Consider the following 22,983-nt stretch of genomic DNA (forward strand, 5'->3'; position numbering starts at 1 on the left):
GCCCGCCGGAAGCCCCCGCCGAGACCGACGCGACCACGGTGTCCCGTGTCAACGAACGAGCTCGTTGCCCCCGGCATCCCCGGGCCATTTCCCACCACTCCGAAGGGGAATGAATTCTTACTCTTCGGTTCTATTATATTCTTAGTTTTTTCGGTAAAGTCACGTTGAAGGGAAACAACAAAATAATAAAAAATATATATAAAACAAAAAAAAATTCTCACGACGTTTCGACCATAACTCAAACGGTCGTCTTCAGGTGTGTTGGTTTGCATAAATTTATTTTTAAACGGCGCATTTATTTATTTATAAAAACGTTAGCGCCACGCGCAACGATTTGGCAGTTTATTTAGGACTAGTCCATCTATATTCTGAAAAGAGGAGGGGGGAGATGAAATTTTTTATAATGTATGCTGTCTGAAAGCCACTGTAAGCGTGAACAATGTTTGGTTCTATTGGGTAAAGTCACCACGTAGGTAAAAAACAAAACAACAAAAATCACGACGTTTCGGCCACAACACAAGCGGCCTTCATCAGGTGAAGGGATCAGGCTGTCTCGAGGACAGCGCTTCCAGCCCCTTTGGCTAAGCGCTGTCCTCGAGACAGCCTGATCCCTTCACCTGATGAAGGCCGCTTGTGTTGTGGCCGAAACGTCGTGATTTTTATATTCATATTCTTAGTTCTTTCGGTAAAGTCACGTTGAAGGGAAACAACAAAATAACAAATTATATATAAAACAAAAATAAATTTATGCAAACCAACACACCTGAAGACGACCGTTTGTGTTATGGTCGAAACGTCGTGAGAATTTTTATTGTTTTATATATATTTTATTATTTTGTTGTTTCCCTTCAACGTGACTTTACCGAAAGAACTAAGAATATGAATTACTGCAGTCACGAAAGCTTTAAGTCGTGATTTTTGTTGTTTTATTTTTTTACCTACGTGGTGACTTTACCGAATAGAACCAAAGAGTATGGATCCTTGCAGTCACGAAAGCTTTAAATCTAGAATAAATTCTTGCTGGCAAGGGGGACGAGTAGCTGTCACGGTGGCCAGAGGCATGGCCCCTACCGGATCAGTCGGCGGCGTCCTTCACGGTTATGTATTGGACAAGGGGGCCCCCGGAACGTCCCCTTACGGACCAGGGCCGAATATTTTTTATTCAAAGTTATTGCAAGCGCTACGTGATTTGTTGGGTATTGCTGGTTCTATTTCGGTAAAGTCACGTTGAAGGGAAGCAATAAATTAATTTAAAAAAAATATATGTAAGACAATAAAATTCTCACGACGTTTCGACTGTAACACAAACACCTGACACAAACACCTGCTTGTGTTACAGCCGAAACGTCGTGAGAATTTTATTGTCTTACATATATTTTATTATTTTATTGCCTCCCCCTCAACGTGACTTCACCGAAAGGACCAAGAATGTGAATCACTGCAGTCACAAAAGCTCTAAATCAAGATTTGTTTGGGCGCGAAGAAAACTCGCACCTCGCCCTGCCATCCCCAGTCTGGTGGGATGCTAGAGCGTTCACAAAGGACACTTTACGTCCATGTTCCCGCAACAAGTCGATCGAGACCCACACGCTCCGGCAGTTCTTGCGGCCCACAGGATGGCCCTTCATGCCTCTACCGGCTTCTCCCCATTTATATATTTTTTTCATGTACGGGAGAAAATGCGACCCATCACCCACCCCCGTGAATAAAAAAAAACAGCCGTCCCGGCTGACCCCCTCCGTACGTCGCCTAGCGGGACGGCGAACGTCGCGATATCCGCGAAACGTTCGCAATGCGTGGCCGGGCAATCCCACCCCACCACCCCACCAGTTCAATATTTAGCCAAGCAAAGAGAGAGTAGCTGTGCCAGGACCGACGAGCCTCACCCACAAGCGGTCGACGGACGTCCCCGGGGGAGATGCGGCCAAACGGCGGGCTGCAAACGGAAAGCCGGCTTGGCTTAAGGAATCGTGGAAACCTGGGGAGAGGGCATGGCTGCCTTGCCAAGCAGGTGCCCGTGAGGCACATCTCCGAAATGACATCGGCCACGGCAGGGCACGGTGGAGGTGATTGAGGTGATGGGGCCGGATCCAGGTTGGTCGCGGGCGTTGGCATGTGCACCCGTCACCGCTGAAGCCGTGTGCCTGACACACCACGGGGCAATTTCATCTCCACCATCCGATGGCCGGGCGTGTGATGTGTCCGACCGGGGGACGGGCGTGCATTTACGGAGGTCGCGGGATTGCCCGGCCACGCGTTGCGAAAGTTTTGCGGATATCGCGACGTTCGCCGTCCCGCTAGGCGACGTACGGGGGGGTCAGCCGGGACGGCTGTGTTTTTTTATTCACGGTGGTGGTGGTGGTGGGGGGGGTGATGCAGTGGCATTGCAGCTGTGGGCAAGGCGCGGAGCCCTCTGGGGGATCCAGAGGCGTGCGGGGCCGAGGGCGGAACCTGGCCACGAGAGAGAGAGGGAGAGAGAGAGAGAACCTCCTACTCGTGTCTGTGAATTAAGCACACGGACACATCTGCCGGTGAGGAGGGGTTGGGGTGTTTGATTATGGTGGGCGGGGTTTGAAGGTCGAGGGGGCGGAGTTTTAGATCGAGTGGCGGGGTGTTTGGCCATGGGGCGGGATTTGAGGTTGAGGGGCGGAGTCTGAGAGCGAGGGGGCGGAGTTTGAGTGCGAGGGGCATCGAGTTTGAGTGCGCCGGGAGGGGGGCAGCGGAGTTTGATTGCCAGGGGGCGGGGTTTAAATGCGAGGAGGCGGAGTTTGAGAGCGAGGAGGCGGAGTTTGAGAGCGAAGGGGGCGGGGTTCGCCACTGTCGCCACAGCCGCGCGTCGCGCGCCGCTGTCGATTCCCGCTAAAAAACAAAAAAAAATTTTTACCTCAGGAATTTTTTTTCTTAAAACAAAAAAAATATAAATCTAAACAAACACAGATAAAAAATCAGTTTTTGCAGACTTCGGCGAGGTGAGTGCGACCGCGTCAACGTTTTGCACGAGTTTATTATATTTAGATAATAATCGTCGCGTTACAAAATGCGGTAGCGGCTGTTTGTGGAGAGGGGGATCGAGGAGAGAGAGAGAGGGGAGGGGGTGGTGGTGGTGGCCTAGGGTCTCCTCGGAAAGCCTCGGGCTCTCCTAGAAACCCCGCCGCCTAAGACGCACCCCACGCCCGCCCGGCCCACCCGGCCGACTCACCCCACCCGGCCAAACCACACCACCGTAGCCAGGGCCTACAGCCTGTGGCTGCTTGCTTGCTTGCTGCTAACAACAACAACAACGCACAAACAACAGCGAATCGTTCTGTGTCGCGTGGTGGTGTCCCGTGTGGATTTTGCCGTTGTGAGCTCCTCTAACGTTGGGAGGCGTTTGCCAGCAACCGCGTGGCGATCAGCAGCAGCAGCCTACCGCTCGCTCGCTCGTGATTATTATTATTGTTGTTAAGAGGACGATGATGACGACGGTGGTGTTATAACTACGTCTGAGTTTGTTATATTTAAAGAACAAAAAAAACACAAAGTTGTTGCTAAGGGCGATGGCGGTGATGGTGGTGGTTGTTGTGGTGGTGGTGGCGGTGATAGTGGTTGTGATTGTGGTGATGGTGGTGGCGGTGATAGTGGTTGTGATGGTGGTGGTGATGGTGGCTGTTGTGGTGGTGGCGGTGATAGTGGTTGTGATTGTGGTGATGGTGGTGGCGGTGATAGTGGTTGTGATTGTGGTGATGGTGGTGGCGGTGATAGTGGTTGTGATTGTGGTGATGGTGGTGGCGGTGATAGTGATTGTGATGGTGATGGTGGTTGTTGTGGTGGTGGCGGTGATAGTGGTGGTGGCGGTGGTGGCGGTGATAGTGGTTGTGATGGTGGTTGTTGTGGTGGTGGCGGTGATAGTGGTTGTGATTGTGGTGATGGTGGTGGTGATAGTGGTTGTGATTGTGGTGATGGTGGTGGCGGTGATAGTGGTTGTGATGGTGATGGTGGTTGTTGTGGTGATGGCGGTGATAGTGGTTGTGATTGTGGTGATGGTGGTGGCGGTGATAGTGGTTGTGATTGTGGTGATGGTGGTGGCGGTGATAGTGATTGTGATGGTGGTTGTTGTGGTGGTGGCGGTGATAGTGGTGGTGGCGGTGATGGTGGTGGCGGTGATAGTGGTTGTGATGGTGGTGGTGATGGTGGTTGTTGTGGTGGTTGTTGTGGTGGTGGCGGTGATAGTGGTTGTGATTGTGGTGATGGTGGTGGCGGTGATAGTGGTTGTGATTGTGGTGATGGTGGTGGCGGTGATAGTGGTTGTGATTGTGGTGATGGTGGTGGCGGTGATAGTGATTGTGATGGTGATGGTGGTTGTTGTGGTGGTGGCGGTGATAGTGGTGGTGGCGGTGGTGGCGGTGATAGTGGTTGTGATGGTGGTTGTTGTGGTGGTGGCGGTGATAGTGGTTGTGATTGTGGTGATGGTGGTGGTGATAGTGGTTGTGATTGTGGTGATGGTGGTGGCGGTGATAGTGGTTGTGATGGTGATGGTGGTTGTTGTGGTGGTGGCGGTGATAGTGGTTGTGATTGTGGTGATGGTGGTGGCGGTGATAGTGGTTGTGATTGTGGTGATGGTGGTGGCGGTGATAGTGATTGTGATGGTGGTTGTTGTGGTGGTGGCGGTGATAGTGGTGGTGGCGGTGATGGTGGTGGCGGTGATAGTGGTTGTGATGGTGGTGGTGATGGTGGTTGTTGTGGTGGTGGCGGTGATAGTGGTTGTGATTGTGGTGATGGTGGTGGCGGTGATAGTGGTTGTGATTGTGGTGATGGTGGTGGCGGTGATAGTGGTTGTGATTGTGATGGTGGTTGTTGTGGTGGTGGCGGTGATAGTGGTGGTGGCGGTGATGGTGGTGGCGGTGATAGTGGTTGTGATGGTGGTGGTGATGGTGGTTGTTGTGGTGGTGGCGGTGATAGTGGTTGTGATTGTGATGGTGGTGGTGATGGTGGTTGTTGTGGTGGTGGCGGTGATAGTGGTTGTGATTGTGGTGATGGTGGTGGCGGTGATAGTGGTTGTGATTGTGGTGATGGTTGTGGTGGTGGTGGTTGTGATGGTGGTTGTGGTTATGGTGGTGATGGTTGTGGTTATGGTGGTGGTTGTGATGGTGGTTGTGGTGGTGATGATGGTGGTTGTGGTGGTGGCGGTGATGGTGGTGGTTATGGTGGTGATTGTGGTGATGGTTGTGGTGGTGGTTGTTGTGGTGGTGGTGGTTATGGTGGTGGTTGTGGTGGTGATGGTGGTTGTGGTGGTGGTGGTTATGGTGGTGGTTGTGGTGGTGGCGGTGATAGTGGTTGTGATTGTGGTGATGGTTGTGGTAGTTGTGGTTATGGTGGTGATTGTGGTGATGGTTGTGGTGGTGGTTATGGTGATTGTGGTGGTGATGGTGGTTGTGGTGGTGGTGGTTATGGTGGTGGTTGTGGTGGTGGTTGTGGTGGTGGTTGTGGTGGTGGTTATGGTGGTGGTTGTGGTGGCGGTGATGGTGGTGGTTGTGGTGGTGGTGGTTGTGGTGGTGATGATGGTGGTTGTGATGGTTGTGGTGGTGGCGGTGATGGTGTTTGTGGTGGTGGTTGTAGTGGTTGTAGTGGTGGTGGTTGTGGTGATGGTTGTGGTGGTGGTGGTTGTGATGGTGGTTGTGGTGATTGTGGTGATGGTTGTGGTGGTTATGGTGGTGGTGGTTGTGGTGGTGGCGGTGATAGTGTTTGTGGTGGTGGTTGTAGTGGTTGTGGTGGTTGTGGTGGTGGTGATGGTGGTGGTTGTGGTGATGGTTGTGGTGATGGTTGTGGTGGTGGTTGTGATGGTGGTGGTTGTGGTGGTGGTTGTGATGGTAGTTGTTGTGATGGTTGTGGTGATGGTTGTGGTGGTGGTGATTGTGGTGATGATTGTGGTGATGATTGTGGTGATGGTGGTGATGGTGGTTGTGGTGATGGTTGTGATGGTGGTGGTTGTGGTTGTGATGGTGGTGGTTGTGGTGATGGTGGTGGTTGTGGTGGTGATGGTGGTTGTGGTGATGGTGGTTGTGGTTGTGATGGTGGTGGTTGTGGTGATGGTGGTGGTTGTGGTGGTGATGATTGCCTCGCTGTTCGCAACCATTAATTCCTGTGGTGAATTCGGTTCAGAAAAGAAAGTGATTTGGTGTGATTGTGATCAGGTGGTGCATGGTGTGATTGTGATGAGGTGCATGGTGTGATTGTGATCAGGTGGTGCATGGTGTGATTGTGATGAGGTGCATGGTGTGATTGTGATGAGGCGTGTGATTGTGATGAGGTTCATGGTGTGATTGTGATGAGGTGTGTGATTGTGATGAGGTGTGAGGGGTTAGGTGTGTATGTGTGATGAGGTGCATGGTGTGATTGTGATGAGGTGTTTGATTGTGATGATGTGCATGGTGTGATTGTGATGAGGTGTATGATTGTGATGAGGTGTGAGGGGTTAGGTGTGTATGTGTGATGAGGTGCATGGTGTGATTGTGATGAGGTGTTTGATTGTGATGATGTGCATGGTGTGATTGTGATGAGGTGTGTGATTGTGATGAGGTGTGAGGGGTTAGGTGTGTATGCGTGATGAGGTGCATGGTGTGATTGTGATGAGGTGTGGTGGTGTGACTGAGGAGGTGCATAGTGTGATTGTGAGGCGTGTGTGTGTGTAGGTGGTTAGGTGTGTGGGAGGTTGTGTGGTGGTGTCATTGTGAGGAGGTTGTGTGTGTGAGGTTAGGTTGATTGTGTGCATGGTGTGATTGTGATGAGGTGTGATGGTGTGATTGTGATGAGGTGCATGGTGTGATTGTGATGAGGTGTGGTGGTGTGATTGTGATGAGGTGTGATTGTGATTGTTATGAGTTGTGATTGTGATGAGGTGTGATTGTGAGGGAATTGCGTCTGTGATTCTTGTTTGTGTGGTTGAGTGAGAGTGTGTCTATGTGTGTGTGATTCTCGTATGTGTGGTTATGAGTGAGAGTGTGTGTGTGATTGTTGTCTGTGTGTTTGAGTGAGAGTGTCTATGTGTGTGTGATTCTCGTATGTGTGGTTCTGAGTGAGAGTGTGTGTGTGATTGTTGTCTGTGTGTGTGTGTTTATGAGTGAGTGAGTGTGTGTGTGATTCTTGTCTGTGTGTGTGTTTATGAGTGTGTATGTGTGTGTGATTCTTGTGTGTGTGTGGTTTTGAGTGAGTGTGTGTCTATTATTCATGTCTGTGTGGTTATGGGTGAGAGTGTGTCTGTGTGTGATTCTTGTCTGTGTGTGTGGTTATGGGTGAGAGTGTGTGTGTGTGTGTGATTGTTGTCTGTGTGTGTGTGGTTATGAGTGAGTGTGTATGTCTGTGTGTGATTCTTTTGTGTGTGTGGTTATGAGTGAGAGTGTGTGTGTGATTCTTGTCTGTGTGTGTGGTTATGAGTGTGTGTGTGTGATTCTTGTCTGTGTGTGTGTGATTCATGTCTGTGTGTGTGATTCATGTCTGTGTGTGTGATTCATGTCTGTGTGTGTGTGGTTATGTGTGAGAGTGTGTGTGTGATTGTGAGTGTGTCTGTGTTTGTGTGATTCTTGTCATTGTGTGGTTATGAGTGAGTGTCTATGTGTGTGTGATTGTTGTCTTTGTGTGTGTGGTTATGAGTGAGAGTGTGTCTGTGTGTGATTCTTGTCTGTGTGTGTTTATGAGTTAGTGTGTATGTCTGTGTGTGATTCTTGTCTGTGTGTGTGTTTATGAGTTAGTGTGTATGTCTGTGTGTGATTATTGTCTGTGTGTGTGTGGTTATGAGTGAGTGTGTGTGTGATTCTTGTCTGTGTGTGGTTATGAGTGAGAGTGTGTCTTTGTGTGTGTGATTCTTGTCTGTGTGTGTGGTTATGAGTGAGTGTGTGTCTATGTGTGTTTGATTGTTGTCTGTGTGTGTGTGTTTATGAGTGAGAGTGTGTATGTGTGTGTGTGATTTTTGTCTGTGTGTGTGTGGTTATGAGTGAGTGTGTCTATGTGTGTGTGTGGTTCTTGTCTGTGTGGTTCTTGTCTGTGTCTTTGTGGTTCTTGTCTGTCTGTGTGTGGTTCTTGCCTGTGTGTGTGGTTATGAGTGAGAGTGTGTATGTGTGTGTGTGTGGTAATGAGTGAGAGTGTGTATGTGTGTGTGTGTGATTGTTGTCTGTGTGTGTGGTTATGAGTGAGAGTGTGTATGTGTGTGTGGTTATTTTCTGTGTGTGTTGTTCTTGTCTGTGTGTGTGGTTATGAGTGCGAGTGTGTCTATGTGTGTGTGGTTCTTGTCTGTGTGTGGTTATGAGTGAGAGTGTGTATGTCTGTGTGGTTCTTGTCTGTGTGTGTGTGTGGTTATGAGTGAGAGTGTGTATGTGTGTGTGTGATTGTTGTCTGTGTGTGTGGTTATGAGTGAGAGTGTGTATGTGTGTGTGGTTCTTTTCTGTGTGTGTGGTTCTTGTCTGTGTGTGTGTGGTTATGAGTGCGAGTGTGTCTATGTGTGTGTGGTTCTTGTCTGTGTGTGTGTGGTTATGAGTGAGAGTGTGTATGTCTGTGTGGTTCTTGTCTGTGTGTGTGGGTATGAGTGAGAGTGTGTATGTGTGTGTGTGATTGTTGTCTGTGTGTGTGTGGTTATGAGTGAGAGTGTGTATGTGTGTGGTTCTTGTCTGTGTGTGTGTGGTTCTTGTCTGTGTGTGTGTGGTTATGAGTGCGAGTGTGTGTGTTTCTTGTCAGTATGTGTGTGGTTATGAGTGAGTGTGCATGTACGTGTGTGGCTTACCGCAGCCTTTGCTCGGAGTTTCGGAGAGCCATGAGGCGCTGCAAGAATGGTTAGTGGTCGCGGGTTGCTGAAGAGATGGAGTCTGCCTCAATGGCCCGCGATCACAAATCACTCTTTAATTCCATAAAAAAATTAACCTGCAGTGCCTCACCTATTACCATCATTAGGGGAAAGAATGGTGATCCAATCTCCGATCCCCAGGAACAGGTTTGCAGATTTTCTGAGCATTTCTGTGAGGTCCTGGGGGAGGGGAAATCCCTCAGCCTGGAAACAAAACATCGTGGGACAAAGTGGGGATGACCCTGCTGAGGCTGCGGTGCCTCAAATATTGGAAGAAGTCACCCCCTGTTAGTGGCTGGCTGAGGTGCCATCTGTTGAGGAAGCACTGAAGGCAATCCGGAGTCGAGACCAGGAAAGGCAGCGGGCAGAGATAATCTCCCAAGTGGAATGCTGAGGGAGGGTGGCATTTGTGCACAGACTGCCCTACATGACATCATAACAAGTCTGGTCCACTGGATGGGTTCCGCAGGATTGGAAGGATGTCCTGGTGGTCCCCCTCTTTAAGAAGGGGGGCCGCACAGACTGTAACAACTACAGCAGCATCTCACTCCTCAGTGTGCCGGGAAAGGTCCTGGCAAGGATTATTCAACATCACCTCGCCAGGCACGCTGAGGAGAGGCTTGCGGAGCCCCAATGCGGTTTCAGGAAAGGGCGGTCCTGCACAGATGCCATATTATCTGTCCGTCTGCTACAGCAGAGTTGTAGGGAATTCCAACAAGACTTACATCTCTGCTTTTTTGACCTGGTCAAGCCCTATGATACCATCAGTAGGCCTGGGCTCTGGGTTGTTCTTCGTGTTTTCGGAGTCCCTGATCCGCTGCTCACGATCATTAAGGACCTTCATGATGGTGAGCGGGCCCGAGTAAAACTACGTGGCCAGGAGTCAGAGCCATTCCCTGTACACCGTGGGGTGCGACAGGGATGTCCTCTGGCTCCCACATTATTTAACATCTGTTTCGACCACGTAGTTCGTGAAGCCTTCAATAGCTGTACCCGAGGAATTTCCATCTGGTACAGATACAATGGGAGGCTGATCGATGCCCGGGTGCGGTCAAGGGATGGCTCCCTGTTGGTCAACCACATTATGTATGCCGATGACCTGGTAATTGCAGCTCACTCAGAGGAGCAGTTGGAGGCGCTGCTACTAAAACTGGAGTGTGCGACTAAGAGGTGGGGCCTTACCATCAGCCCCACCAAAACTAAGCACCTGCCTGGGTATTTTGTACCATCGGACACTCCACCCCCACAACTCCCAATCGGTGATGGGGTAGTTGTGGAGAGAGTGGAGAGTTTTCCATACCTGGGCAGTGTGCTTATGACCGGCTGCGTTTTAACAGCAGAGGTCTCACTCCGAATCAGTCGAGCGGCAATATCTTTTCATCGGTAGCATAACGTTGTGTGGAAGCTACCTGGTCTGTCGCTCCGCATGAAGCTTCGGGTCTTCTCGGCCACGGTCATTCCCTCCCCTCTCTACGCTTGCGAAACGTGGACCCCCTAATGGAACACCTTCGCCGGTTAGAAACATTTAGGCTGGCCTGCCTACGATCCATCCTGGGTTTAACCAGGGTGGATTGTGTGAGGAGCTCACAAATCCTCGAAAGATCTGGACAAAGTCCCATCGATGAGCTCCTCCGGCAGGCAAGGCTGCGTTGGCTGGGTCATGTAGCCCACATGCCCAGCCACAGCATGCCGAAACAGCTTTTGTTCGGGCGGATCGAGGGGGCTAAACGGGTGCGGCACGGGCTAGAGAAGAGATGGAGTGATGTGGTACAGGAGGACGTGGAGCTGAGTGGACTTGCCCATGACTGGTACCAGCGGTGTCAAGATCGGCCTCTGTGGAGGAGGCTCGTGAAGGATGCTACTGGGCAGTTGGAGGCAGTCCGCCCTCCAACAACAACGGAGGGCGGAGGAGCGACGCTCAGAACAACGAGCGGAACGCCGGGTGGCTAAAGCGCAGCAGGTTGGCACAGTAGGGGGCACAGGTGGTGCATCAGCCAGTCATCTCAGTCAGTCGACCCGTGGCACCTGGGTCTGCCCCGTGACCTCCTGCCAGCGGGCGTTCGACACTTCACGTGGTAGCCTCAAGGTGCACATGGCCTGGCACAAGCGCCGTGGTGACGTCACCGCCACCTAGTGGCGAATGGCGGTTGTTGTTGTGTGATTCTTGCGAGTGCAGAGTAAAAACCTTGGATTGCGAGTAACTTGGTCTGCGAGCGTTTTGCAAGACGAGCAAAAATTTGTAATAAATATTAATTTGATAAACGAGCGAGGGGGAGGTTCTTGCAATGCGAGCAGCACGTATAGACGCTTTGTACTGCCGAGCGTCACGTGATCACGACTCTCCCCCTCCCCCCCTCGCCGACCTGCACCACGTTCACCCCCTCTACACCGTCCATCATGCTAAGTCCGCCAATCAAATGCAATTTTTTTTATGCTAATTCCTTTGTCAAGGCGCTCTGTTTCCTCTCACACAGCTTAAAGGTCGTGATCTGAGCGTGGCTTTTTTCACTCCAGCGCTGTCCTCCAGACAGTCTGGGCCCTTCACCTGATGAAGGCCGCTTTTGTTGTGGCCGAAACGTCGTGATTTTTGTTATTTTATTTTTTACCTACGTGGTGACTTTACCCAATAGAACCAAAGAGTATCGATCCACGTTGTCCAGAGTGCACACATCAGGTAGGGCTTACATGGTCCATTGAATGCCAATTGTCCATGGAGTTCGCTTTAACTCTTATTAACTACACCGGGGTTTGGCTACTGTGAAAAAAAAAACATTTAAGAATCGCTTGGCCTGATTGGAATGGACTTAAAATCACTTAGAAAATATAATGTAGAGTATACGAAGTTCCCAGCCTAAAACAATATCGTCATCTATTTGTCCGTAGACAAATAGATGACGGTCTGAGCTTGGCTGTGTTTCACTCCAGCGCTGTCCTCCGGACAGTCTGGGCCCTTCACCTGATGAAGGCCGCTTGTTTTGATTTGAAGCTTTCGTGACTGCAGTAATTCATATTCTTAGCTCTTTCGGTAAAGTCACCACCACGTTGAAGGGAAGCAATAAAATAATAAAATATATAAATAAAACGATAAAAATTCTCACGACGTTTCGACCATAACACAAACGGTCGTCATCAGGTGTGTCGGTTTACATTAATTTGTTTGTTTTTAAATGGTGTATTTATTTATTTATAAATAACGTCAGCGCCACGTGCAGCGATTTGGCAGGTTATTTAGAAGGACTAGTCCATCTATGTTCTGAAAAGAGGAGGGAGGGAGACGAAAAATTTATGTATGCTGTCTGAAAGCCACCGTAAGCGTGAACAATCAATTAAGACCTGAAATGGTTGATAAAATCCTTCCAATGATTGCTAAGCCCAGAATCCATCCTCTCGGTTGAAATTGTCTCTGTGCTTGTATATGTGGACGGCCTCATGAACGAATCTCTCATGGTAGCCAGATGGTTTTATTATTATAAATAAATACACCGTTTAAAAATAAATAAATTAATGCGAAACCGACTCGCCTGATGACGGCCGTTTGTGTTATGGTCGAAACGTTGTGAGAAATTTTTTTTATTGTTTTATATATATTTTATAATCTTATTGTTTCCCTTCAACGTGGTGGGTGACTTTACCGAAAGAGCCGAGAATAAGGCCACTCGTGTTGTGGTCGAAACGTCGTGACTTTTTGCGGTTTTATTTTTTTTTAACCTACATGGTGACTTTACCGAATAGAACCAGAGAGTACGTATTACGAGTGCTTTGACGTACGAGCGCTTTGGATTAGAAACACGTTTCCAGAACGAATTCTGCTCGCAATCCAAGGTTTTACCTGTGCTAGCTTTTTTTTGCCCGTCCGGTAAATCTGAAATATTCAATAGAAAAATAGTTCAGCTCATGAATATTAATAAGGGGGGTGGGTGGGGGGGGTGAGGGTTGCCCAATGTGGAGAGACGTCACCCGCTAATGGTTATTGTGTCCTACCAGACAGTCTCATCCCTTCACCTGATGAAGGCCGCTTGTGTTGTGGCCGAAACGTCGTGAGAATATTATTGTGTTATTTTATTTTATCAATTTATTATTGTATTCGCATTCTACGTGGTGACTTTACCGAAAGAACCAAAGAAGATGAATCATTGCAGTCACGAAAGCTTTAAATCGAAATTTAAGGTTATTGTGGAGTTGTGGAGGGGAGGGGCATGCGGAGTGACGTCACCCGCTCACGATTATTAACAAGGGGAGGGGCATGTGGAGTGACGTCACCCCGCTCACGATTATTGGGGAGGGGAGGGGCATGTGGAGTGACGTCACCCGCTTACGATTATTAACGAGGGGAGGGGCATGTGGAGTGACGTCACCCCACTCACGATTATTAACGAGGGGCGGGGCATGTGGAGTGACGTCACCGCTCACGATTATTAACGAGGGGAGGGGCATGTGGAGTTCGCGACCTCCTTGTGCGTCAGTGTGAATTTCCACGCGGGCATGAATATTAATGAGGGGGGGGAGGAGGGGCTCTTATGAAGTGACGTCACGGGCGGATGTCGCGCTGTGCGGCTGTAGATTTATTTTTTAGCCGTCACTTTCTGTAAAGAAACGTCATTTTTGAAGCGACTTTCCGTAATAAATTATTTAATTCGGTTAAACCTTTGCTTTAGTGTAAGAATCCACCCACTCATGAATATTAATGAGGGGGGGTGGGCCTCATGTGGAGTGACGTCACGCGCGGGACGGACAGATATTTCTGGGTGATTATAGTAGGTAGTGTGTGTGGTTGTGAGTGAGAGTGTCTATGTGATTGTTGTCTTTGTGTGTGATTGTTGTCTGTGTGTGTGTGTGGTTATGAGTGAGAGTGTGTCTATGTGTGTGTGATTGTTGTCTGTGTGTGTGTGGTTATGGGTGAGAGTGTGTCTATGTGTGTGTGATTGTTTGTGTGTGTGTGTGTGGTTATGAGTGAGAGTGCGTCTATGTATGTGTGATTGTTGTCTGTGTGTGTGTGATTATGAGTGAGAGTGTGTCTATGTGTGTGCGATTGTTTGTGTGTGTGTGTGGTTATGAGTGAGAGTGTGTCTATGTGTGTGTGATTGTTGTCTGTGTGTGTGTGGTTATGAGTGAGAGTGTGTCTACATGTGTGTGATTGTTGTCTGTGTGTGTGTGTGTGGTTATGGGTGAGAGTGTGTCTATGTGTGTGATTGTTGTCTGTGTGTGTGTGTGGTTATGGGTGAGAGTGTGTCTATGTGTGTGATTGTTGTCTGTGTGTGTGTGGTTATGGGTGAGAGTGTCTATGTGTGTTTGTGGTTATGAGTGAGAGTGTGTCTATGTGTGTGATTGTTGTCTGTGTGTGTGGTTATGGGTGAGAGTGTGTCTATGTGTGTGTGATTGTTGTCTGTGTGTGTGTGGTTATGAGTGAGAGTGTGTCTATGTGTGTGTGATTGTTGTCTGTGTGTGTGTGGTTATGAGTGAGAGTGTGTCTACGTGTGTGTGATTGTTGTCTCTGTGTGTGTGTGTGTGGTTATGGGTGAGAGTGTGTCTATGTGTGTGATTGTTGTCTGTGTGTGTGTGGTTATGAGTGAGAGTGTGTCTATGTGTGTGTGATTGTTGTCTGTGTGTGTGTGGTTATGGGTGAGAGTGTATGTGTGTGTGTGATTGTTGTCTGTGTGTGTGTGTGGTTATGAGTGAGAGTGTGTCTATGTGTGTGTGATTGTTGTCTGTGTGTGTGTGGTTACGGGTGAGAGTGAGTATCTGTGTGTGTGATTGTTGTCTGTGTGTGTGTGGTTATGGGTGAGAGTGTCTATGTGTGTTTGTGGTTATGAGTGAGAGTGTGTCTATGTGTGTGTGATTCTTGTCTGTGTGTGTGTGGTTATGAGTGAGTCTATGTGCGTGTGATTGGTGTCTGTGTGTGTGGTTATGTATGAGAGTGTGTCTATGTGTGTGTGATTGTTGTCTGTGTGTGTGTGGTTATGAGTGAGAGTGTGTCTATGTGTGTGTGATTGTTGTCTGTGTGTGTGGTTATGTATGAGAGTGTGTCTATGTGTGTGTGATTGTTGTCTGTGTGTGTGTGGTTATGGGTGAGAGTGTATGTGTGTGTGTGATTGTTGTCTGTGTGTGTGTGGTTATGTATGAGAGTGTGTCTATGTGTGTGTGATTGTTGTCTGTGTGTGTGTGTGGTTATGGGTGAGAGTGTGTCTGTGTGTGTGTGATTGTTGTCTGTGTGTGTGTGGTTATGGGTGAGAGTGTCTATGTGTGTTTGTGGTTATGAGTGAGAGTGTGTCTATGTGTGTGTGATTGTTGTCTGTGTGTGTGTGGTTATGGGTGAGAGTGTGTCTATGTGTGTGTGATTGTTGTCTGTGTGTGTGTGGTTATGGGTGAGAGTGTCTATGTGTGTTTGTGGTTATGAGTGAGAGTGTGTCTATGTGTGTGTGATTGTTGTCTGTGTGTGTGTGTGGTTATGAGTGAGAGTGTGTCCATGTGTGTGTGATTGTTGTCTGTGTGTGTGTGTGGTTATGGGTGAGAGTGTCTATGTGTGTTTGTGGTTATGAGTGAGAGTGTGTCTATGTGTGTGTGATTGTTGTCTGTGTGTGTGTGGTTATGAGTGAGAGTGTGTCCATGTGTGTGTGATTCTTGTCTGTGTGTGTGTGGTTATGGGTGAGTGTCTATGTGTGTTTGTGGTTATGAGTGAGACTGTGTCTATGTGTGTGTGATTGTTGTCTGTGTGTGTGTGGTTATGGGTGAGAGTGTCTATGTGTGTGTGTGGTTATGAGTGAGAGTGTGTCCATGTGTGTGTGATTGTTGTCTGTGTGTGTGTGGTTATGAGTGAGAGTGAGTATCTGTGTGTTTGTGTGTAGTTATGAAACATTCCTGCGGAGGGAGCTGGTAGGAACGTCGGGTTGCTCGGTCAATGGCCAGGGTCAGCGGCGGCACCACCCACCCCCTCTTGTGCCACGGTGCCGGTAGCCTTCATTGGTGCAACTCGTTCCCGGCACTTACCCGCACAGTCTGTTCAAGGCTATACAGGGGAGCTCTGTGTTGTTGTGTGTCTGCGACGGTACGAACATGAAGGGACGCTATCGTCAGTGTGTGTGGTTGTATTCGTGTATGTGGGGAGTGGTGGCGCAGCGGTTAGCGCCGCGCTACGAACCCGTTGACCCGAGTTCGATTCCCGCTCACGGCCAACATCAGTGACGATTTAAAATTCCACGCGGCCACGGGAAGAGCACCCAAACGCCAAATATACAGCAGCAGACCAGGCGAGGTCGTTAACACCTCCCTAGCCACCGTGGTGTCAGGGACTGGGATCGAACCCACGACCTCCTGTACACCAGGCGAGGTAGTTAACATCTCCGTCGCGACCATAGTGTCAGGGTCTGGGATCGAACCCACGACCTCCTGTATACCAGGCGAGGTAGTTAACATCTCCCTAGCCACCGTGGCGTTCAGGTGCAGGATCGAACCCACGACCTCCTGTATACCAGGCGAGGTCGTTAACACCTCCCTAGCCACCGTGGTGTCAGGGTCTGGGATCGAACCCACGACCTCCTGTATACCAGGTGAGGTAGTTAACATCTCCCTAGCCACCGTGGTGTCAGGGACTGGGATCGAACACACGACCTCCTGTATACCAGGCGAGGTAGTTAACATCTCCCTCGCGACCATGGTGTCATGGACTGGGATCGAACCCACGACCTCCTGTATACCAGGCGAAGTAGTTAACATCTCCCTAGCCACCGTGGCGTTCAGGTGCGGGATCGAACCCACGACCTCCTGTATACCAGGCGAGGTAGTTAACATCTCCCTCGTGACCATGGTGTCAGGGTCTGGGATCGAACCCACGACCTCCTGTATATCAGGCGAGGTCGTTAACATCTCCCTCGCGACCATGGTGTCAGGGTCTGGGATCGAACCCACGACCTCCTGTACACCAGGCGAGGTAGTTAACATCTCCCTAGCCACCGTGGTGTTCAGGTGCGGGATCGAACCCACGACCTCCTGTACACCAGGCGAGGTAGTTAACATCTCCCTAGCAACCGTGGCGTTCAGGGTCTGGGATCGAACCCACGACCTCCTGTACACCAGGTGAGGTAGTTAACATCTCCCTAGCCACCGTGGCGTTCAGGTGCGGGATCGAACCCACAACCTCCTGTATACCAGGCGAGGTAAGTAACATCTCCCTAGCCACCGTGGTGTTCAGGTGCGGGATCGAACCCACGACCTCCTGTACACCAGGCGAGGTAGTTAACATCTCCCTGGCCACTGTGGTGTTCAGGTGCGGGATCGAACCCACGACCTCCTGTAAACCAGGCGAGGTAGTTAACATCTCCCTAGCCACCGTGGTGTTCAGGTGCGGGATCGAACCCACGACCTCCTGTAAACCAGGCGAGGTAGTTAACATCTCCGTCGCGACCATGGTGTCAGGGACTAGGATCGAACCCACGACCTCCTGTACACCAGGCGAGGTCATTAACATCTCCCTAGCCACCGTGGTGTCAGGGACTGGGATCGAACACACGACCTCCTATGTACCAGGCGAGGTAGTTAACATCTCCCTAGCCACCGTGGCGTTCAGGTGCGGGATCGAACCCACGACCTCCTGTATACCAGGCGAGGTAGTTAACATCTCCCTTGCGACCATGGTGTGAGGGTCTGGGATCGAACCCACGACCTCCTGTATACCAGGCGAGGTAGTTAACATCTCCCTAGCCACCGTGGTGTTCAGGTGCGGGATCGAACCCACGACCTCCTGTATACCAGGCGAGGTAGTTAACATCTCCTTAGCCACCGTGGCGTTCAGGTGCGGGATCGAACCCACGACCTCCTGTACACCAGGCGAGGTAGTTAACATCTCCCTAGTCACCGTGGTGTCAGGGACTGGGATCGAACCCACGACCTCCTGTATACCAGGCGAGGTAGTTAACATCTCCGTCGCGACCATGGTGTCAGGGTCTGGGATCGAACCCACGACCTCCTGTAAACCAGGCGAGGTAGTTAACATCTCCCTGGCCACCGTGGTGTCAGGGTCTGGGATCGAACACACGACCTCCTGTATACCAGACGAGGTAGTTAACATCTCCCTAGCCACCGTGGTGTCAGGGTCTGGGATCGAACCCACGACCTCCTGTATACCAAGCGAGGTAGTTAACATCTCCCTAGCAACTGCGGCGTCAGGGACTGGGATCGAACCCACGACCTCCTGTATACCAGGCGAGGTAGTTAACATCTCCCTAGCCACCGTGGTGTCATGGACTGGGATTGAACCCACGACCTCCTGTATACCTGGCGAGGTAGTTAACATCTCCCTAGCCACCGTGGTGTTCAGGTGCGGGATCGAACCCACGACCTCCTGTATACCAGGCGAGGTAGTTAACATCTCCCTGGCCACCGTGGTGTCAGGGTCTGGGATCGAACCCACGACCTCCTGTATACCAAGCGAGGTAGTTAACATCTCCCTAGCAACTGCGGCGTCAGGGACTGGGATCGAACCCACGACCTCCTGTATACCAGGCGAGGTAGTTAACATCTCCCTAGCCACCGTGGTGTCAGGGTCTGGGATTGAACCCACAACCTCCTGTATACCAGGCGAGGTAGTTAACATCTCCCTCGCGTCCATGGTGTCAGGGACTGGGATCGAACCCATGCCCTCCTGTATACCAGGCGAGGTTGTTAACACCTCCCTAGCCACCGTGGCCCCATTTTACTCACAAAGTATGGGGGTGGCCTTCATCATCCACCAGTGGATTGACCTGCAGCTGTAAATGATAATTATTATCCCTGAACTGTGCATGTACAACTCGCCACGGTGCCTAGGAGATGTTAACTCCGTCGCCTGGTATGCAGGAGGTCGTGGGTTCGATCCTGACCCTGACGCCTGCTGTATATAGTGGAATCTGTGTGTCTTTCTCTCTCCCACATTTGTAATGGGCATCACCGCGCGTTTAGAGAATATGACTGCTACTTCACATTCCCACGCGATGATGATATCGGCCACTCGGTTCAGTTGCTGTCATTAGTGATGGCCCAGCTCGCTTCTGATAAAATATCAACACAGCAGCTCAGTGGGGTCTTACACCTGGTGACATCAACTTAGTTTAGTTTTAGTGTGGGTCTCTGTGGGTGTCTCTGTGTCTCTATGGGTCTCTGTGGGTGTCTCTGTGGGTATCTGGTTATCTATGGGTCTGTGTGGGCCTCTGGGTGTCCCTGTGGGTCTCTGTGTCTCTATGGGTCTCTGTGGGTGTCTATGGGCTCTATGGGTCTATATGGGTATCTCTGTGGGTCTCTGTGGGTGTCTATGGGTCTCTCTGGGTCTCTGTGGGTGTCTATGGGCTCTATGGGTCTATATGGGTTTCTCTGTGGGTCTCTGTGGGTGTCTATGGGCTCTATGGGTCTATATGGGTATCTCTGTGGGTCTCTGTGGGTGTCTGTGGGTGTCTATGGGTCTCTCTGGGTCTCTGTGGGTCTCCATGGGCCTCTATGGGTCTCTATGGCTCTCTGTGAGTCTGTAGAACCACGCGTTTAGAGTGTGTGGCTGCCGCTATCAATGTCCACGTGATGATGATGATGATGAGATCAGCCACGTGGTTGAGCTGCTGTAATTTTCGATGGCCCAGCTCGCTTCTGGTAAAATAACAACACAGCACCGGGTAACAATAAAAAAAAACACTGGATAGTTGTAATAGTTTACAGTCATACCTCGGTATACGACCGCTTTGGAATACGTCGAATTTGATGTACAGGGTAGTCCCCGAGATGCGTTACAACGACCCTAGCCTACCCAGAAGTCTTAAAGAATGGTGATAATTTAGCAAAACAGATCAATTTACAGTACCGTGCTGTATAAACTATACGCTGTGTGTATTTATTTATCACAATACTGTATTGCACGGTAAAATTTAAAGTAAAAAAAAACCAAGGTAAATTCTTAGCCTACCTATTTGAACTGCAAAATTCATTGAAAGTTTATTTTCAGGAAACAATCCTATCTGCTATATATATAAAAAACAAAAACTTTTAACATGCATTGAACGTATGTACCGTATCGTGGTAACCCTAAAATTAAATCGCTAAAGCTACGTATCATAACATGCATTGAACTTATGGTAACGCATCACATTGCGCTGTACTCGCCAAGATTCTGTCCGTCGTACGCACACTTCAGCGATGTTAGGTCGCCGATGGCGACATTAACTTAGTTTATGAGACCTCCTTTGCCAGAAACAAGATATAGGAATAGGTTTTACCCTTTTAACTGGCGTCTTCTGGTCCAACACCAATGGAGACTAGGCTCTAAGAAAAGCTGTCTCGGGTGTGGACCAATCAAATTCAAGGACAGTGCCAATATTATTATCAGAGTTGTCTTTTTTGTTTGCATTCTGACTGCTTGTGTTGTGGTTTTTGCAAAATGATGCCTTGAATAAAGGTGTCAGTTTTTTGTGCCAGTTAAAAGGGTAAAACCTATTCCTATTAACTTAGTTGTCGGAAGAGGAGGATGGCGATGATCAAGTTACGGCATCGTACCTCTTAGTACGCCGCTGCGTTTGCCTGCCGCGCGAAATTAAAAATAATTCACAACTTAGTCGTATCGCCATCGCCCATCGTAAGATCGAAATATCGTAAGTCGGGACAATCGTAAGTCGGGGACTACCTGTACGTCGTGTTTTGACGAGAGGAAAAATGTCGTGGGATACGACGCCTTGCTTGAGATAGGACGTCTTGCTTGGGGTACGACGTCTTGGGATACGTCTTGCTAGGGATAAGACGTCTTGCTAGGGATACGTCTTGCTAGGGATACGCCTTGCTAGGGATACGTCTTGCTAGGGGTACGTCTTGCTAGGGGTACGTCTTGCTAGTGATACGTCTTGCTAGTGATACGTCTTGCTAGTGATACGTCTTAGGGATACGTCTTGCTAGGGATACGGCGTCTTGGGATACGTCTTGCTAGGGATACGTCTTGCTAGGGATACGTCTTAGGGATACGTCTTGCTAGGGATACGTCTTGCTAGGGATACGTCTTGCTAGGGATACGTCTTGCTAGGGATAAGACGTCTTGCTAGGGATACATCTTGCTTGTGATACGACGTTTTGCTTGGGGTACGTCTTGCTAGGGATACGTCTTGCTAGGGATACGTCTTGCTAGGGATACGTCTTGCTAGGGATACCTCTTGCTTGGGATACGTCTTGCTAGGGATACGTCTTGCTAGGGATACGTCTTGCTAGGGATACGTCTTGCTAGGGATAAGACATCTTGCTAGTGATACGTCTTGCTAGTGGTACGTCTTGCTAGTGATACATCTTGCTAGGGATACGTCTTGCTAGGGATACGTCTTGCTAGGGATACGTCTTGCTAGGGATAAGACATCTTGCTAGTGATACGTCTTGCTAGTGGTACGTCTTGCTAGTGATACATCTTGCTAGGGATACGTCTTGCTAGGGATACGTCTTGCTAGGGATAAGACATCTTGCTAGTGATACGTCTTGCTAGTGGTACGTCTTGCTAGGGGTACGACGCCTCGCTTGCTAGAACTTGTCCGGGTCCGGATGAGTCACCGCGTCCCCACGTAGACCCCGTTCACGGCTCAAGCAAAGCGCCGCTCCTCAGTCTGCCTGCAGGGTCCCGCTCGGTGCACGACTCCTTGCCGCGGAGCTCTCCGTGAACGTTCACGTGTCTCTTTTTGTCGTCATTTTAACGTGGAAATTTGTTTTTCGTCGAATTCATTCAAGATGGGGGGATCCTAAGAAGGTAAAGTCACCACGTAGGTAAAAAAAAAATCACGTCGTTTCGGCCACAACACAAGCGGCCTTCATCAGGTGAAGGGACCAGCCTGTCTCGAGGACTGCGCTGGAGTGAAACAGAGCCAAGCTCAGACTGCGACCTTTAAGCTGTAAAGGTTGCGGTCTGAGCGTGGCTGTGTTTCACTCCAGCGCTGTCCTCGAGACAGCCTGGGTCCCTTCACCTGATGAAGGCCGCTTGTGTTGTGGCCGAAAACGTCGTGATTTTAGTCGTTTTATTTTTTGTTACCTTCGTTGGTGACTTTACCCAATAGAACCAAAGAGTATGGATCCTTGCAGTCACGAAAGCTTCAAATCTAGAAAGGATCCTAGGAAGGTTCGTGCGAAGAGCAAAGCTGCACGGAGAATGGTTAGGGTCACCGTTGACGTAGAATTAAAGGAGGTCCGTAGAAAATCACGAAAGCGGCGTGCGCCGTCACTGATCTCGCGGAGGGGATACCGTTATGGCGAGAGCAACAATTTCGACGATTGTGAAAAAGAAAGAAGCCATCAAATCAGCTAACGTTGCAGAGAGGGGGTGCAATTTTATATCAAGACAAAGGTCACGGGCAGAGCAAGTAGAAACGTGATGTATTCCTGGTTCTTTCGGTAAAGTCACCACCACCACCACGTAGAAGGCAAGACAGTGAAATAATAAAAATATAAAACGATGAAATTCTCACGACGTTCCGACTGCAACACAAGCAATCATCATCAGGTGCGAAGACCACAGCAAGAAAATTTATGAGGCTATCCACGTAAACAAACACAGAGACAATTTTAACCGAGAAGACGGATTCTGGCTTAGCAATCATTGGAAGGATTTGATAAACCATTTCGGGTCTTAATTGATTGTTCACGCTTACGGTGGCTTTCAGACCGCATCCATTATTTTTCGTCTCCCCCCCTCCTCTTTTCCGAACATAGATGGACTCATCCATCTGGATAACTTTCAAATTGCTCTCCGTGGTGCTAACGTTAAAAAAAACCCGCCACTTTTTTCAAATGTTCTTGCTGTTGGTTTTCACACCTGATGATGATTGCTTCTTGTGTTGCAGTCGAAACGTCGTGAGAATTTTATTGTTTTATATTTTTATTATTTTATTGTTTCCCTTCTACGTGGTGGTGGTGACTTTACCGGAAGAACCAAGAATGTGAATCCCTGCAGTCACGAAAGCTTCAGATCAAAATTTAGCCAGAAACATTGTTATTAATATGGATAAACGAAAAACGGTTAGCCGGCAATCGTGTTTCAGAAGCTGTAATTTGCGGTGAGGCAAAAATTGTTGGCACGCTGATCTTTTAAAAGACGTGCCAGGAACGAGTTGAAGATTTTAGTGAAGTGTTTAAAGGCGGCCATGGCTGGCTTGATAAATTTTAAGAAGAGGACTGGCTATCAACTCCTCTCGGCAAGGTAA

This window comes from Petromyzon marinus, chromosome 73, assembly GCF_048934315.1.
Source record: "Petromyzon marinus isolate PM22_M1 ecotype Great Lakes invasive population chromosome 73, UKy_Petmar_22M1.pri1.0, whole genome shotgun sequence".
In the NCBI taxonomy this organism is placed as follows: domain Eukaryota; kingdom Metazoa; phylum Chordata; class Hyperoartia; order Petromyzontiformes; family Petromyzontidae; genus Petromyzon; species Petromyzon marinus.